The 16807-nt window shown below is 49.1% G+C and overlaps 1 protein-coding gene across 2 annotated transcripts in view; it reads left to right on the top strand.

Moving 5' to 3' along the window:
- The window catches only part of LOC144178522 (irregular chiasm C-roughest protein-like), a 413379-nt gene that overhangs the window by 151561 nt on the left and 245011 nt on the right, over positions 1–16807 (top strand). For both annotated transcript variants that reach the window (XM_077706443.1, XM_077706440.1), the window contains exon 2: positions 7498–7542. The gene's annotated coding sequence lies outside the window, so the exon portion shown is untranslated. The remainder of the gene's footprint in view (positions 1–7497; positions 7543–16807) is intronic.

Here is a 16807-nt window from a genome sequence, read left to right on the forward strand (position 1 = left end):
TACATCATCTGTCTGTCAGGCTGCGTATTTGCCAGAAAATTACTTTCTCGCGGGTGCACCTGACAGATACGTTTTATTTTTACTTTTATTTTTTCGCTCTTTTGAGCTTTCGCTCCTACTACAGTACAGCGTCTTACACTACGGGTCTTTCTTGCTCTTTTCCGAGAAAGCCGTACTCGCAGTTTTAATTAAGAAAATCCTTGAAGCATACAAACTGTCCTTCCGGGAGTGCCGTTAATGCTGTCACTTGCGTTTCAGGCAGAGCTGCTAAGTTTCGTCAGCTGTCATCAAACTCCCTGTTTTCGTTTAAACTCTTCATACGCGTGTAGCTTTTCCTGGCCAACTATGCTACACTGACGTCGTCGGGCTTTCCATCAAGATGTTTTTCTACGCTGCAGAAACCTGAGAAAGCTTTGACGTTACTTCATGCAGTCTTGCCTCAAATGAGCAAAGCAAAGCTACTTACAGTGAGCAGCAATAACTGATTAAATTATGGAGTCGAATAGTTTTTCCTCCGTCCAGTTTCTCGACGTTGGTCTGACGTTTTATTTTCTCTTAATATTTCTCATGTGAAGGTCTTGCGCAATGATATATAGCATCATGCGAGTCAGTTAATCGTGTTCTAGTTTCTTTATAAGGACGCCTAATACGCCCAAGACAGATTTCAGTTGCAGAGCGTAAGGGGCTTCCGCTGCGTTAAGATATGGAAGAACCAAAACCCAAGTCACCGACGAATGAAACACACGAGCGCCAAGGCGGCTAGATGAAAGAAGGCTTCGCTCGAGACACTTAATCATGGTGAGTTTTGGAAGCGGAGAATTGTTTCGAAACACATCTTCAGAAAGGCAGAAAGATTCGAGCGGTAAATACTTTTTCTGCCCACGCAATGCCGACCCGCGAACACTCCTTATCGGGACCCGTAATCCGGTGGTTATGCTTTCCACGTAACACGGATGAATTAAAAGCATAAACAAAGCAATAAGGGGACGTACAAAAAAAAAAGAGGGTGAGATAGTGTGTTCGTGCTTGCTTACACTTGAGCTCCGATCCTTCCTTTTCCTTGCGTCAAGGGCTTCTCTTCTTTTTGTACTCACTTTTGAAGATTAATAGCATGGCAGAGACGCTTTGCTGTATTTTACGCGTCTTTTTGCGTTGGGTCTTCTATCACCTTCAAGTTTTATGACATTGCGCAGCCCTTAGGACTGATTTTTTTTTTCCCTTTTCTTAAGCACGGCTGCGTCAAATCCAATAGATGCTGATCGCTATTTCGGCCCTCTTCTGTTTTTTTTTCTCTTTTTATCGCTTTTGAACAACAGATTGTCGAGCCACCACTCAACACATGTTTAGGACGATAAGCTTGGAGCCGGTGCGAGGTTGCGAAAACGCACAGGGGGTTGCGACGGTATTAAACAAGGGAATAAATGAAATCTCGGTTTATTTGTCTCACACGAGTTTGCGACATTGCGATGCGCTCATTAGGTGGTACTTTCGTATCTTTTATCAGAAGCTACAGCGTAATTTCCAGAGCATCCTGTTCTGCGGTGTCAGAACCGGTTCCTTCATGATGGCGGTGAGAATCACGTACAGAAATCCCGTCCTGCTCTATCTGCAGGAACACTGTGGGCTTCTCAAATGTTTCTACTGGCAGACTAAGGTGTAGAAAATTTTAACACGAAGGTGTTTTATTCCCAGATACACCAAGATTTCACTGACGTCATATCTGCCATGGAAATGACGCCAGTACAAAGAAGCAAGCGGCCTGCAAAGGGTGCACCCCTGCAGCCAGGGTGTTGTTGCGGGGAAACAACCTTTAGCACTAAAGATTACGTTATACTTGGAATGGTTCGTTTTCAGATTTTATATTTTAACACGAAACAGTTTCATGCCGGGATACCTCAAGATTTCACTGATGTCATATCCGTAACGGAAATGATGCCAGTACACATTTGCCGAAGCGTCCCGCCAGCAGGACGTTACTCGCCAAGCACACCCACAAGACAACCGCCGCCCCGCAAATCATGCTCAGCTGCAGATTTCGCCGCACATTTCACTTTCGTGTTTTACTGATTCCCATGACAGAGGAATCAACCACAGTTTTTTTTAATATATTTCAGCCATTACTTTGGTCGTTCAGCATAAGCTGTAGAGAGAGAGAGAGGGGGGGATGGAGGTACGTGCGCACCAGAGCTTGCTTGCACATTTCACACAGCGTGCATTCTCCTCTTTTAATCACCGTGAAAGCACTCAGTCAATATGAATTAGTGCTTTAAATGAAACTACCCGTATCACGTAAACGTATCTTAGCTCTCGGCTGTCCAACGCGGGTTCGGGTGGGTGGTCAGCGCGAGTGAAACGCCAATTTCTCGACTCTGAGGGCTCCTGCTTTTTGGCTAAAGGTGATTCCGTTGATAATAAGAACACCAACATACTCATTAAAGGCGTGAAAGCAGAGATCCAAGTGATCTCACCAAGGTATCATCGCCCTTCCAATAACTGCTTATAACCGGCCTTCTTATTAAGCGTAACAACTGCCTTTCGCCGCCAAATGCCAGCAACGTCACTTTTCCACCCTCCTTAATGATTAAGTAAGGCACCGAATGGTGCGATGTGTAGAGCGGAAGTAAAGCAATGAAAATTAAAGGAAGAAAGAGAAATGGTTCGGCCGACATCTGGACACGGCTATAAATCTGCGGCGGCCGTGAAGCTTATCGGGGAGACACAGAACTTCCTTCTACGTGCCCTTTGTAGCATCAGCGCACAGGCGGTCTCTGGGGAAGTGATGGGGAGGGAGGCAAGGGATTTCCCCCCAGATTTTTCCCCAGCTTCTTTGCGCGCAACGGCTGGTCAGCGCGTCCGGTGCGTGCCACTTGGCTCCGTTCGCCGTGTCCGTCACGTGTTTTGGTTTCAGGGGTGCCCTGTCCTCCTCGTATGCCGGGAACGGCGAAATGCGAATGCGAGGAGGAGACGTCCGTAGAGTCGCCTAGGACGAGCCCCACGATAGCTAAGCCGTATTGTTCGGCGCCATGAGCAGCGGCATAGGAGCGGTACGTGGACTCACTATGTTTTTAACGGGAAGGAAGAGGATGAAACAGCAGCATAAAAATATAAAACCGAAGCCAAGTGGAGCAGGGTAAGGCGGTGCGTAAAAGCGCAGAGCGCGCAGCCCGGTGATGCGATGGAGGCAAACCCCGATATGAGCTGTCCACGGTAGGGTCATAAGTCGGGGCTGGGGAGGTTTGGAGGGGAGCGGGGGATGGAGGCGGTGAGGGAGAAGAGCGTAACAGATGAATCATCGTTTGGCTAATGGAGAAACCCACAGGAGCACAATGGAAACAAAGTCGCCAGAGCTGACCGCTGGCGCGCAGCTCCAAAAGCCCCTCAGAAGACGCGCCACGTTTCGCCGTTTTTTTTTTCCACAATTTTTCTTCATTGCACTTTGGCGTTAACAGCAGCTGCTAGCGGCTTCCTGGTAGCTTCTTGCTCGCGCAAGCGTCAGGGAGGTTATCCGCGTCGAAGTAGGTATCGGGCAGGGAGAAAAAGATATCCGCTTCATCTTCGTGCACTGGGGAACCCAAAAGTCGGCCCGTGAAACGCCAGCGAGAAGTCCCCGACTAGCCTTTACGGCTTCGAGGCTTCCGCATGAGCGCGAAGACTCGTTTCGTCGCTTCTGTGGGTATTTCTCCCCATCGCCTCCTCCGGCTGGTTCTCGCCCTCAGCGGGTCCGCCTAGTAGCTTCATGAGAACGGGGATGCCAAACGTAAACCCTCGCGTAGAGCTTTGCTTTGTTTTTCCCCCTTCCTCCTACAAGCCAGTTTCACGGGAGATGGACGCCGGAATGAAATGGCTTACGCCGCAATCTCCAGTTACTCGCGGACCTTGTAATGTCGCGCTTCTCTTCCCCGGGCCCTGTGCGCTTCCTGGTTTTCTTTTCGCCGTCTTATTGCTGTCCTTGCAGCTCGAGGCGATTATCTCTTGTCGGCTTTTGCTCGCCTCGCTTCTTAAATCCGGCGTCTTTGTCGTGCGTGTCCCGGCTTCGGGCGTCGCTTTTTCGCCCCGATGGGATTGTATCTAATTTCAGCCGGTGGTGCAAAACGCTTTGCGCTGCCGACTTGTCACGGTCTCCCCATAGCGTTTGAGGGAGAAACGACGCTTTTCACTGACGGCGTCGTTCGAAGTCTAGCTGTGATGTTGCTCCGCGCTATTAAACCTTTCCGTAAGCCCTAGCGAAGAACAAAATGACCTGTAGTGAGGCTTAGTTGCACTCCGTGCACTCTCGGGATAACTAGCGATTCTCAGTGATAGTTGAAGGCGTGGTACGCGTAAACATCGCGCATCGTCGATTTACCAGTCCTGGACGGTCTGCGGGCAGCCCGGGGACTGCTTTCCGACCGGAAGTCCCATAAGAATACACGGGAAGATCGAGTGCCGGGTCGCGTCTCGGGTAGTCCGGTGACGATCCGGGACTGATAACCGGGGAGGCCTATCATTGGAGGTCACTGACTGGTCTGTGAATTTGTACTTTATTAAGACACTTATTAAGCGTCTATGAAGCCTCAGATAATACAAAGCTCAGATAAGAAAGCTCTCATAGCACAAAAATAAAGCCGTCGTCACCCGAATGAACTTCGTGGAATACTTATCACTAAAAAAAAGGAAATTGCAAACAACTGACCTTTCTGCCGGGCAAGTTATGTTCATTTGCACTATTATAACGACAGCGAGGTAATTTGGTTTTGCTCCAGATTAACTAGCTATCGTTGCAATAGCGTAAATGACCATTGCTTAGCAGACGCAAAAAAAATAAAATTAATGGAAGCGGTGTTGGAATGCTTGCGCATTAGTTGACAATCATATGAATACCACTGTACATTATCCCACTCTAAAGGCTTGAAGATAATAGGGCCACGAAAACACCGTTTCTGTGTAGAGTGTGCGTCAAACCCTAGCTTGACTTGAACCTCGCTGCGCTCCGGGGTAGGGGTCTTATAGTCACGTAGAAGGGTGGTTTGAGGGCGGAAGTCTTGTGTCTAGTGTACCTCATCTGCTGGTTGTTTTTTTTTTTTCAGTCCATTTGCGGTTCGCTTTCCGCACACCAAGCGTTGAGTGGGTTTGCATCAGCCACCTCTCCAACATTATCAGTCATAATCTACTTTCTCTTCGAAGTTCGGCATACAGAGATGGTGCGCCGGGAGCAAAATTATTGAGAGCTCCGGGCGGGTGAAACGAGGAAATCAGCTAATTAAGCGGGACCCATGACCCGTGCAAGAAGCAGCGAAGGAAGAGGCTGGGGAGCAGCAAGAAGAGGACGCCGCATGCTGCGTCCCGAGACAAGTGCCCCGAGGACGATCCGGACGAAGGCGGCGGAAACAAAGCAAAGCGCGCGTAGCAAACGGGCTCCGGGAGCGATTCAATCGAATTCTCTCAGCCAGCAGCACAACACGGCGGTCGGCTGCGGCACTCCTGCTGCGCGCATTCTTCTGTATGCAAGTCTCGAAAGACCGCCAGTTTTCTGAAGGGGGAAAAGAGCCGCCGAGATCCTCTTCCCCCTCTTGCTTTTACCTTTACCCTGCGAGGCATTGAACCGAGAGGGTGGAAGAAATTAGAGGGAGGGAGGGATGGTGAGCGAGAGAAATGAGGCTCGGGAGGGAGAAGGCACAAGGTGGTGAGGTCCTGCGGAGGGTGCGGAACGATGGAGGCGCCAGGAGCGCAGAGTCGTTAAGTAGAAAGCGCCCCTAGTGAAAGCAACAAAGGTAAATGCGCGTATTGTTTGCCGCAGCGTCCCTCCTCCCCCGTGGCTCTGCGCGTACACACGCGCGCACTCCCCTCCCCTTCCTCCTTCTCATCTCCATCCTCCTTATCCTCCTAGCGCCATTCACCTCCGGGCAAGATTCTCCTTTGGAGCGCACCCATTTCGCACAGATGACTTACTTTGTATTCAGGTTGCAGAGGCGCGGAAGGAGTTGAGGTGGCTCCATATCCACCGCTATAGGGCGGCGACGGCGGCTGTATAGATCGCTTCTTGGGACCTTTCTATGTCTTCTTTCGTCATTCTCCTCCCCCGCTCCTTCTGTGGACGCTATAGGGGCGCTTATCCAGTTCCGCGGCTTCAATACTGCGAAGTAAATAGTCTCCGAGTGTGCCGCCTGCGATGCTTTCAGTAGACGCGACTTTATATTTGCATTTGTATCCGCTTTGGTTGTGCTGGTCATGAATACGATATGCCAATTTTGGTTTGCTTTCTTTCTGACACGTCTATTGAAACTGACATTTAGACCGAGTCAAGTCGCGACCGAAAAGTGATTTGCTTCGCGCCGTTTTTTAGTCGGTAAACAGCGCCACTTATTTGGACTTTTCAAACTTTTGCGGTGTTTGTGAAGCCAAATGCTACGCCCCTGGGTTGTTTGTCTTACAAATGTTCACTTTAAGAAATATTGTATGGTCGACCGCAGCCATATTTCTATCTGTGACAAGCCGTTATCATGGGATTCAGACAGCTTCAAACAAGATTTTCTTGTAGCCTTTGCTTTCACATTTCATGTGTTTTTCACGTGTTCCTCAAGGCATAACAGACAATTTTGAATGTCCTCGACTACTATCGCTCCTTTAAAAGAATCGGTCTACAGTGAACTCGTCTATATCGCACAAAATCTTCCCTCGTGAACCTTCTGACCAGCCAACCATGCAGCCGCTAACTTTAAGATAATTTTTATTTAGCTTTAAATGTTGCTTACCTGGGAAATAATCTGGACAATGATACAAAATGGTGCTACGCCCATTATTTAGCAACGAAAACTCAAGTTACCCCCCCAGTTCTGGCATTAGCGCATGTCCATGAGCTTGTCTCATATGTACAGGCGTCACCATGGGCATAATTAAAATCAAGTGACTGCACATACCTTCCGGTTTTGAGTCAGCCAGCAATTGTTCACGTATATGTTCAGATGTTAATTGGCCAGCTGGAGACGTCCCATTCTGCGTTGCTTGGGAAGTTTGCTTACCGCTTTATTAAATTGGACCCTACTTGGAAGCGTGAATGTTCACCTGGCGATTGTAGTAATCGAATCGTTTTCTCTCCACGAAAAGAAATTTTATGCTATGCCATATCGCTATCAGCAACTCTACGGCTGTCGGAAGAGACCATAGTTAGAGGTTCATGTTGCCTGAATTCACTATCAATTTTAAAAGCTGTCCTTTCCTTCTATTGCCTTGGCTTTTGCTTTAAACGAAGCAGACACCTACATAAGTAATACATCGCCAACATAGATGGAAAGCGCATGAAATAAAGATGTTCAATGAATAAAACACCGACAGGTAATAAAATTTACTATGTTTGTTGCTGCCGCTTGTACTCCCTCGACCAGAACTGTGCATTTATATGCACTCTTATCTGCATGAATGTCATTTTGCCTTCCATATGAAGTGCATACCGGCTAGGCGTGACTTACTTTCAATTCAGAAGACAGCGAGTGACGTCTTGCCGTTCTTTTTTTCGTGCAGCTTCAAGACAAAGATCCTTGTTCTTTAAAACTAGCCCCTGAACTGGTGAGTACACGTTCGCTTCTTTCTTTGCTTAAACATGAGCTCACATAGCCGAGCAAAAAAAAAAAAATGGTTGGCTGGCATCCTACATGAGGAATATTAGCAAGGCTGTGTAGTCATTAAGGTTCATTTGACGGAGAACAGCGTGTTTCTGTCGTTGATGGCAAGTTTGCGTACTTGTGTATTTTCTCACTTACTGTCAAGATCGGCTCAACTGCTAAGAGAGGTAGAGGGAGAGAGAGAAAATCTGGTGAAGAGAAAGCGGGGGAAGTATACCATTTTTATTCAGTAGTCATCCTTCATTAATTTCTGTCGCTCAAAGGCCTAAAAGGACATGAAGACATTTGCCCTTAATAAACAAACAGCGCAGGTATAAATAGAGCAGTACTTTTCTGGGGCATAGGAAATTTCTTAAAAGTGATTTTTGAAGCGAAAAACGTGTATTTTTTCGCTTCCGCTTTAACTGCACGTCGTAGAGTACTTTCGATTTTTTGTTCAACTTTGTCGTCAAACATTGCCGCCCATTAAATTGCACTCAACGGCACCAATCTCAGTGCAAACTGCTGATAGTGTCGCCTCGTACACGCGAAGTTCTCAAGAAGACCAAGATTTTACCAGTGGCATGTCAGGAAATAAAAGAAGGAAATTTCGCCGCCGGCACACTTGATTTGACTGATTGTAGGGTTTCACGCGCCGACGCAACGCAGGAGATGAGGCGCGCCGTAGTGGAGGGCTCCGGATTAATTTTGACCACCTGGTGATCTTCAACGTGCGCCGAAATCTCGCACACACGGGCGTTTTTGCTTTTCGCCTGCATCAGAAAAGCGGCCGCGGGCACACTTACGCTGCGTTTAGCGGCGCAGTAATAAAAGCCGAATAGGTGGCGTGCGTCAAAGACAGTTTTCCGCGTAGGGCGGCATACATTTCAATTAGCAGCCATCGGGGCTCACGATTAAAAGGTCAAGAGCCGAAATTAAGAAGTTCAAGGGAATGAATCGGGACACGTGGGAAACCTGGGAACGATAACGCATGATGGATTGGCGTGGGTTGCTGCTTTACGCGCGTGTTGTTTATTCCGCCCCCTTGAGTCCCAGGGCGGGGCCCGGCCCGGCCCGCTGGAGCCTTATCTTTTCTCCTCGTAATTTCAATCAAGCTCGCTGCGTTGCGGGCTTGAGACGTAGCGTGTATTACACGCTAGGAATGACGCGTCCCGTACAAGATAGGAACGACCGCCACGCGTTGACGTAACTCCCGACACGCCCATGCAAGTGCATTAGGAACCCCATCGATCGGCCGATGTTCGTGCTTATCACGCTCTCAGGTGCTCAGGACGTTTCGGAGCGCCCAATGATTATGCAAATTTTGAATATATCGCTGTCCTTTAAAGGGAACCTGCAACACTTTCTTCAACTTTTTTTGAAATCTTGAATGCTTGCAGAACGTAGCCACCCAACACACCCAGTGCTTAGATTAGGGGGTCGCGAAGTACCTCAGCCAAAAATTACTGCTCTATGCCCATCAGATAACTTGGAAACTCGCTCAAAAGATTGTTCTCTCTTTCCCGGTGTCGACGTTCTTCGACGGCCCGAATTACGTCACTGAGGCCATGTAGCGCGGTTGTTGGCCGGTTTCCCGTCAGTCGCAGCAATGAACACTTTTCGATAGCAACTCTAAAAATGAAGCGACAAAAACAAAGCAGAAACGGAAGGCGTATCTGTTGCGACGAGTAAATCACGCACTGCTGCTCCGTGCTGGCGATAACCGTACCTTTCGCAGTGATTCCAGACGCGAAGGAAAGAGTGAAAGCGTTTATCGAAAGTGTTGCGGGGGTTCCTTTATTTTCCTGTGATGCAGTGCTGGTCCACGATTAGTCTGAGACGGTGCTGAAGCAAAAAAAGTTTACCATCTCTTCCTAAAGAATTTTGAGAGGAGCGCGAAAGCTATACGTGCGTCCAACCTGAGCTGGAAGTGCGTACAATCGATCGTCACACCTTCAGCAAACTAGGAAGTAACCGATGCGATGATTTTTCTCGCTCAAAGTCGACGTGTCTGGGAACGATGTTAATGTATACCGATGCGTGATTTATGAGATAAAGTTACACTATTGTACTCCTTCTTCATGATCGATGCCTGTATTGTCTTAGCTAGAACAGTTCCTTTTTCGCGATTAGCAAGTAGCGTAACGTGAAAAATTGGGCGTGTTGGTACATAATCTAGGCAAAAACAGCGCAAAAAAGGCAAATACAGAGAGAGAGAGAGATACGCTACAAGGACTGCGCTGCGCTAAGTCAGGACGGCTACTAGATTTCAAGTAGCCATTTTGACACTATGGGAGCCTGGTTTCACGCACACACAGAGATCTCATCAGAGATTTTTCGGTCGACCAACCAGCCTATGGGGAAATGTATTAGATTTCCGACAGAACGCCATCGGCCCCACTAAGAAAGCTTTCGCTTTAACCGAGAACAGTTATAAGAAATTTTGTTAACTTGTGGTTAACATCGGAACAAGCATACGTGATTGGTGGACCGCTCTAGGCACGTTCTCCGCGGTCTTCGTCTGCATGATTGCCTACGTGGAAAGCAGCTGCTAACTGTAATATTCAAATAGAAACCTAATGAGCTTTTTTGCTTGGGATAACGGCATGCCCAGAATAATACTCAGAGCGTTCCCTACCAAGCTTAACACAGACTTCGGTGCTCGCGCTTTTAACCGCAACTTCAACTGAACGATTTAGCTTCCCAGCGCATTTAGCTTCTGCTGGTCCGCCAAGAATCATCTCGAGGTATTCCACCCGTCAGATGTAACTGCAAGAGCGGGGTAATCGAGTCGGTTGCGTGAATTTTTTAGGCCTACAAAACTCGTAGTTTTTTTCCTTTTACACGAACGAAGTCACAACTATGAACACATCTCTACCGCGTTACCTGCGATCTAAATTAAGTATGATCCTCAATGCTATTTTTGTGTGTGTGTGGATGTCTTAGCGCCCCGACCAACCTACGGTTGCCACCGAATAGAACGCAGCGGACGTAGACCACCACCCCTCCGACTCGCTGAAATATGAGAGGAAACTGGAGTGCGCTTAAAGAGGCAAATGAGATAAGCTCGGAGTCGGGGCGGAGGGGGGAGTCGGGAAGAAGGGATGATGCGTGGCGTTGCGCAACAGCCAGAGTCAGTAGCGCCTGCGGAGGCTAGGAGCTCGCGTGTGCGTGCAACAAAAACCCGGCCACCTTGCGGCCGCCGGTCGTGCAGTCCGTTATCGCCGACTTACGCCGCCGCAGCCACCGCCACCGAGTAAGCGCTCATTAAGCCCATCGTCGCGATAGCGCCTAGATTAGAGCCTATTCAAGTGCGGAACCTCGAAAACGCTCGTCGGGGACACTGCGGAGGTGCCGATAAGGAAAGCCTCCCGACTCTCGCGACGCTGGCGTTGGGGAGCTCTTCCCATTCGCCCTGAGCCTACAGCGTTGCCTTAGGTATACAGCTCGGCTCTCTCCGCTGTCCACCCTAGTTCCCGCTTCTTCCTCCACATCGCGAGCGAGCGTTATCGCGTTTGTTCGAGTTAATTAAAAGTTGCAGAATTTGCCGAAGTAGTTGAGAAAGTGGTGGACTTCCCCCTTTCGCTTTCGCACCTACACCACCACGGGGGAACCCGTTCCCCCTTTCGTAGACACCCCGCGTATGGTCCCCGGCGAGTTGCTGCGGTGCATTTTAAGTTCTCGCTTGCAAGGCACCTCCGACGCAAAGGGAATACGTTTCTGGACGGTGTACGTTTCGAGTGCGTGCCGGGCAGGGCGCAAAACAAATTGAGTGCGCAGCGCGGGCGCGATCGTCTGGTCGCCTCCTATCGCTTCTCTTTTGGGCCGCCTCCCAGCTCTCCCCTCTTGCTCCTAGGGCGCCCCTATGACTACGGAGCCTGCGTTGTGTATCCCTGAAAGTACTGCGCGTCCGATGTTCAAGTGTGCGGGCCCGACGCGACTGCTTTTCTTTTTTTAGATTTACCCCGTGGGTAGAAGGTGTATAAGCCCCATGGGCTGCCTGTATCGCTTCTGCGGCAATGCCTGCGCTTGTGTTTGACTAAGCAGTCGGCTCGGGTGGTAAGGCGGCCGTTCCCGTATTCTCCCGTTTTCTTTCCCTGCAAAAAATAAACCTTAACCAAAGTTGTGTCAACGTCGTTTTAAAAACGACGGACGACGTCGTTTACACCCCTATTTTCTACGATTTCTGTGCTTAACCTCTAGCAACAACAAATCATCAATAAACTGAATGAAATTTAAGTAACAGTGCCAGCTGTATTTTTTCACTAATGTCCGAAGTAGAACGGCTATTACAAGGCTTAGATCGACGACCATTTATTCAGTAGGCCTAGCGGGCTCCTTGTCCGCAGCGGAAAGTAGTAGCGGCAACCGCTCTGGATAGTTTTGGCGTCGGGTAGAGGATTGAAGGCCGTAAATGTTCCCCGCTTTACGGGTTGGCAGCTCGTAAAAAGGTTAAGGAAACGAGACAGGCGAGGCAGCAGCTTGTAAGGACGAGAGCAAAAAAAGGAAAAAAAGAGAACCTGGTGGGGCCTTCCATTTTTTTCTGTAGCGAAACCCCTTTTCTCTGCGTATTCCCGCCGGGACAATAGCGTCGGCATTGGTGAACGGGTGGCATAGACAGCTTGTCAGGCGACAAGCCTGTTTTCTGCGTGTCCGCCTTATCGCGGACATGCAGAGTCCCGCAGCAGCAAGTCCTTTCGTGTGGATAACCGCGAAAACATCACCCGGCGAAGAGGCGATGTATTAGCGGAAGCGACGTTGTTGTGGTATCGCTCTTCTCTTCTCGCCGGTGCTGGTAAATCGAGTTACGGCCGAAATGAGTTGAGCGAAGTTTATGAGCGCTTTTGTAGGTGGGTGAGGGGAGTACGGTTCTTTTACACGCAAACATGTGCCCACAGGATCGTACTGTTTTGTAATCTGTTATACTAGTGACTGTTCCGTTGCTTTCAATAAGCTTACGGGTTGCTTGTCGATTTGTTACAAATTGGTACATTGCGCATGGACGCAACAAAGGTAATGACGCGGATTTGAAGAGCCACGGGAAAGCTGTGAAACTACAAATTGGTGTGCACCGTTAGTTCACTCTTGAGAAATAATATCACCCATGATGTCTGAACCCTAGCACGAATGAAACCTACGTATTTCTGTTCTCCGTCGTTCAATTACACGCGTCGCTTGCGACGCTGATGTGAAAGACGGCTAATTAAACTTTTACACCAGCAAGGGCCGATTGTGTTCGAGAGTGTCAGGTGCGCCAGGCTTCGTTAGTTCCTCGTGTAGCTTTCCACCCATCCGGCCATAAGGGTGGGTGGGTCGAAGGGTGGCAGGGTACGGAGACCGGGAGACGAGGTACCGAGACTGGAGACGTTCCCCCCCCGACCTGACAGTCAGGTGGACCCCTCGGTGGTGCCCTTCGACACGCGTCCGGACCAATGTGGGTGGAATCGACCAGCGAGATTATCCGCGCAGCCCTCGGATCATTAGTTGAGGATTAAAGGCTGGTCCCGTCCTTTCCCCCGCCCGGTTCCCCTTAGTTCTGGCACTGTGTTGTGACAGCTTGTAGCCTCGATGAGCTTTGCTAAAAGGGGAGAAAACAACGCCAAGTGGCCCAACGGTGCACGAAGCACGAAGAAAGATGGGGAGCTTTAAGCGGCGCTAAGAAGTCCGGCGAAAAGAGGCTTGACTTTTCCCCGAGCGTTTGAAGAGGGTCGAGGCGCTGCGGGGATTTCGAAGGGAAACTTTGTGATTCGGGTTACACGGGAGCCCGCCGTTAGTTTAGCGAGGGGAAAGAAAAATAGATGTAACAAGCTTCCGTGGAGAAGCGGATTTGAGGGGGCGGTAACGGCGGATTTTTACACGTTGACCCGGAATTGGACGGAAGCGCCCTTTGTGCCTGCTTACGGTTAACACGGCCAGCACCCGTTCCCTCGCCGCTCTCTTTCCGTGGTCGCGCTCACTTTAGTGTGCTCGCAGGGGAAGCGCCCTTCCAGGGAGTGTACAATTTCCTCGAGGAGGCCGCTTTGTTGCGAGACGCGGTGACGGCCACGTGTTTGGGAAAGTCGATGCCTCGGTGAGAAAAGAAAGGCTAAGCAAGCTGTTCAATCTTTAGGTTTTTATCGTCGGGAAGGGTGTTTGTCAGTAACTAAGCAGCCACTTCGTTCGTCTCGGGCAGGGCAAGTGACATTGACCAGATAAGAAGAAAATCCTTCGCACCGGATGATTATGCGAAGGCGACCCCGCCCGCTTATTTGACAAACACGTCCGCTTATGCCCTAGATGAACCCCACGTGCACCTCTTTCTGGCATCGTATTGAATCGCAGAGCTAACAAACGCGTTGGTAGGCGGCGCCGTGCACCTAACAACGTAAAAGTAGCAAGCTGTATATTTTCTAAAAGAAGGTACAGAAATTACCAAAGAAAGAATTCGCCAGTCAAAAAGTGCGGGTCTTGGCAAAAAATTGCTGTGGTTTAGCTTTGGTTAACCCTAGTTAATAGCGAAAACTTCACTGCCCTAGCTAGAGCCGTTGTCGAGGTGTACGTGGTTTCGCAATGATATACAGACATGTTTGGAATGAATACACTGTTTATTCTTAGGAGCACCGACAAGTGGGCAAGTTGGTATAGAGATGTGCGACTAAAAAGCGCAGAAAAACGCGGGACAAAGAGAAAAACTACACAGGACAATCGCTTATTCATCATCTTTTTTTCGCCTCACGGCGTTGTTTAAGCCTTGCCGCTGTACGAACGACCGCAACTGTATGTTCGTCTTCCTCCATCGCACACGGCTCTGCTCCGCACGTGGCCTCCTTGTCTTCTTTCGTGACGCGCCGTGTTCGCTGTGGCGGCGACCTCCTCATCTTCCTTGTCCAGGAGTCGACTCGGGTCCGGCGCAGGTCTCCGTTCCCTGCTCGCCTATCTCTCCCCGCCATAGGGCCGCTGCTCCGTGCCGGCCGCTTGCGGAAGGGGGTGTGGCTTGGCCTCTACCTCTCCAGGTCAAAACTGCTCACCCCGCGAATAGGAGTGTTTCAAGTGAACCATAATATGATGCTAGCGCGTAAGTTGCGTGGGGTGCGTCTAGAAGGATAGGCTTTAGAAGCACACAACCCGGCCAATGTTTATAGGGCTAGTGCGCTGCTGCTTCAGCCGCAGCGTCATCACCCCCTGGCAGCCACAGCTAGCTACAGTGTAATAGAAGGTATAGGTGTGTCGTGAGGGGGGAAAACCAATGGAGAGCGGTGGTCTCTTTTGCGATGAAAAATTTCTATGGAGTGCAGGTGTTCCCCAGAGAACAACTGTTGCAGCCAGCGCCACCTATAGGTTTCGAAATCAAACTAAACAGTTATTTGACGGGTTTTATAAAATTTTATATCATGAAATGAAGAAATAAGACTACTTATGGAAATCAATAAGGAATAATTTGACAAACAAAACTTCTGGAACCAACTCGTAAGCAGCGGCTGCCAGGGAAGCTGCTTACAACAGGAGTTCCGCAGCAGAAAGTTTCATCGCAAAAGGGACCCCCATCCTAATCGGCCCCGAACGGCACACCTCTCTCTTCTGGTACTCAGTACCACGGCGGCAAATTTGGCTTGTTCGGGGATAGCGAGGTCAGCCCCGGCCAGCGGCCTAGGTATCGCAGAATGGCGCCTTTGTGGACGAAAAAAAAAAGAAATTTCTTTGTCAGCAGTGTCTGTTGGGGCACACGTTGGTTCTACACTTCTATGGTTGCCCTCGCACGCAGGAATGTCAGCAGAACCGCATCTTACATCGCAAATTTATTCGTGTACTCTTTTTGGGATCAGTGTGTCGCTGGTGCTAGCACGGGCCACTTGTACGAAGGATTTCAATGTTCAATCGTTTCAAAAGCGCCCGTAGTGCTAACATGTAAATCTTTTGATTGTAGGGTTTAACGCGCCGACGCAACGAAGGCGATGAGGCGCGCCGTAGTGGAGGGCTCCGGATTAATTTTGACCACCTGGGGATCTTTAACGTGCGCCGAAATCTCGTACACACGGGCGTTTTTGCTTTTCGCCTCCATCAGAAAAGCGGCCGCCGCGGCCGGGAATCGAACCCACGACCTCGTGCTCAGCAGCGCAACGCCTTAGCCACTGAGCCACCGCGGCGGGTCTAACATGTAAATCAGCGTTTTATGAGGCTCGTTCTTGTTCATATAAACAGCCACCTTTATTATGTGTAAAGCACCAGCTGCTGCAGCCGCTGTGACAACAGCTTCCTCAAAAAATGCGCGCTTGTTCGGCTGATGAGTATAGAAACGAAACAAACGATTTTGTACGTCAAATATAAACAAAATTAGCCAAATCCTGAAAATTTTCTTTGTATGCATACCTACGCCGCTTCAGTTCATTTTGAGCATTTTGAAGCCACATAGGTGCTTTTCTGCAGCTGCCAGTCGGGAATTCGAAACTTGCTTACCGTGTTGTTCAACTAAAAATGGGGTCTTTCTATATGGGATCCTTCAAATGAAAAGGGTATCCTGTTGGGATCCTTCTATAAAAAACAAAGTAAGGCTGCGTTATGCTGCGAGATAATGGTCAGGCAAGGATAGAAAGCCAGTCACCGCCTAATGACATTCTATGCGCGCAAAGCTTATGTTAAAAAGGTAATATCCCAGGGAGAAATTGGTCGCAGTTAGCACAGGACCGGGGTAATTGGAGATTAATGGGAGATGCCCTTGCCCTGCAGTGTGCGTGGATAGGATGGTGATGGTGATGATGATGATGATGATGATGATGATGATGATGATGATGATGATGATTCAATGAGTGTGAACAACGCAGTCACTCCTGATATTTTTTGTCCCCAAGTTTCTTAGTTGGCATCGTCTATCCGCTATTAATTTATCGATACAAAAAAAAATCGGCGCACTGCCAAGGGCTGATCGTTTCTTGTTTTTTTGTCTTATCTCACGCGTTTATCTACGAAAACATGTTTCAAACACAGTTCCCAACAAAAAAAGTGCTCGTGGCTCTGTTGCTAATGGTTACGCGATCTCTTCTACACCATCAAAATTAAGAAATAATTTTCTTTTCATTTGTGGGCGCGCAGTGTCTGTTTCCAGAACAACATGCAGTTCGCGGCCGTTAATTCGTCTTACATAAAATTCAAGCGTGCTCGCTGGTAGTTTCATCTCGCCTCTCACCACCATATTTCATGCCTGGCCGTACAATCGCACCAAGTATTTTATCAGTTATGCACCTCGCGTTAACACG

The sequence above is a fragment of the Haemaphysalis longicornis genome, unplaced genomic scaffold, assembly GCF_048455015.1.
Source record: "Haemaphysalis longicornis isolate Haplotype H1 unplaced genomic scaffold, Haemaphysalis longicornis Haplotype H1 scaffold_4, whole genome shotgun sequence".
NCBI classification, from domain to species: domain Eukaryota; kingdom Metazoa; phylum Arthropoda; class Arachnida; order Ixodida; family Ixodidae; genus Haemaphysalis; species Haemaphysalis longicornis.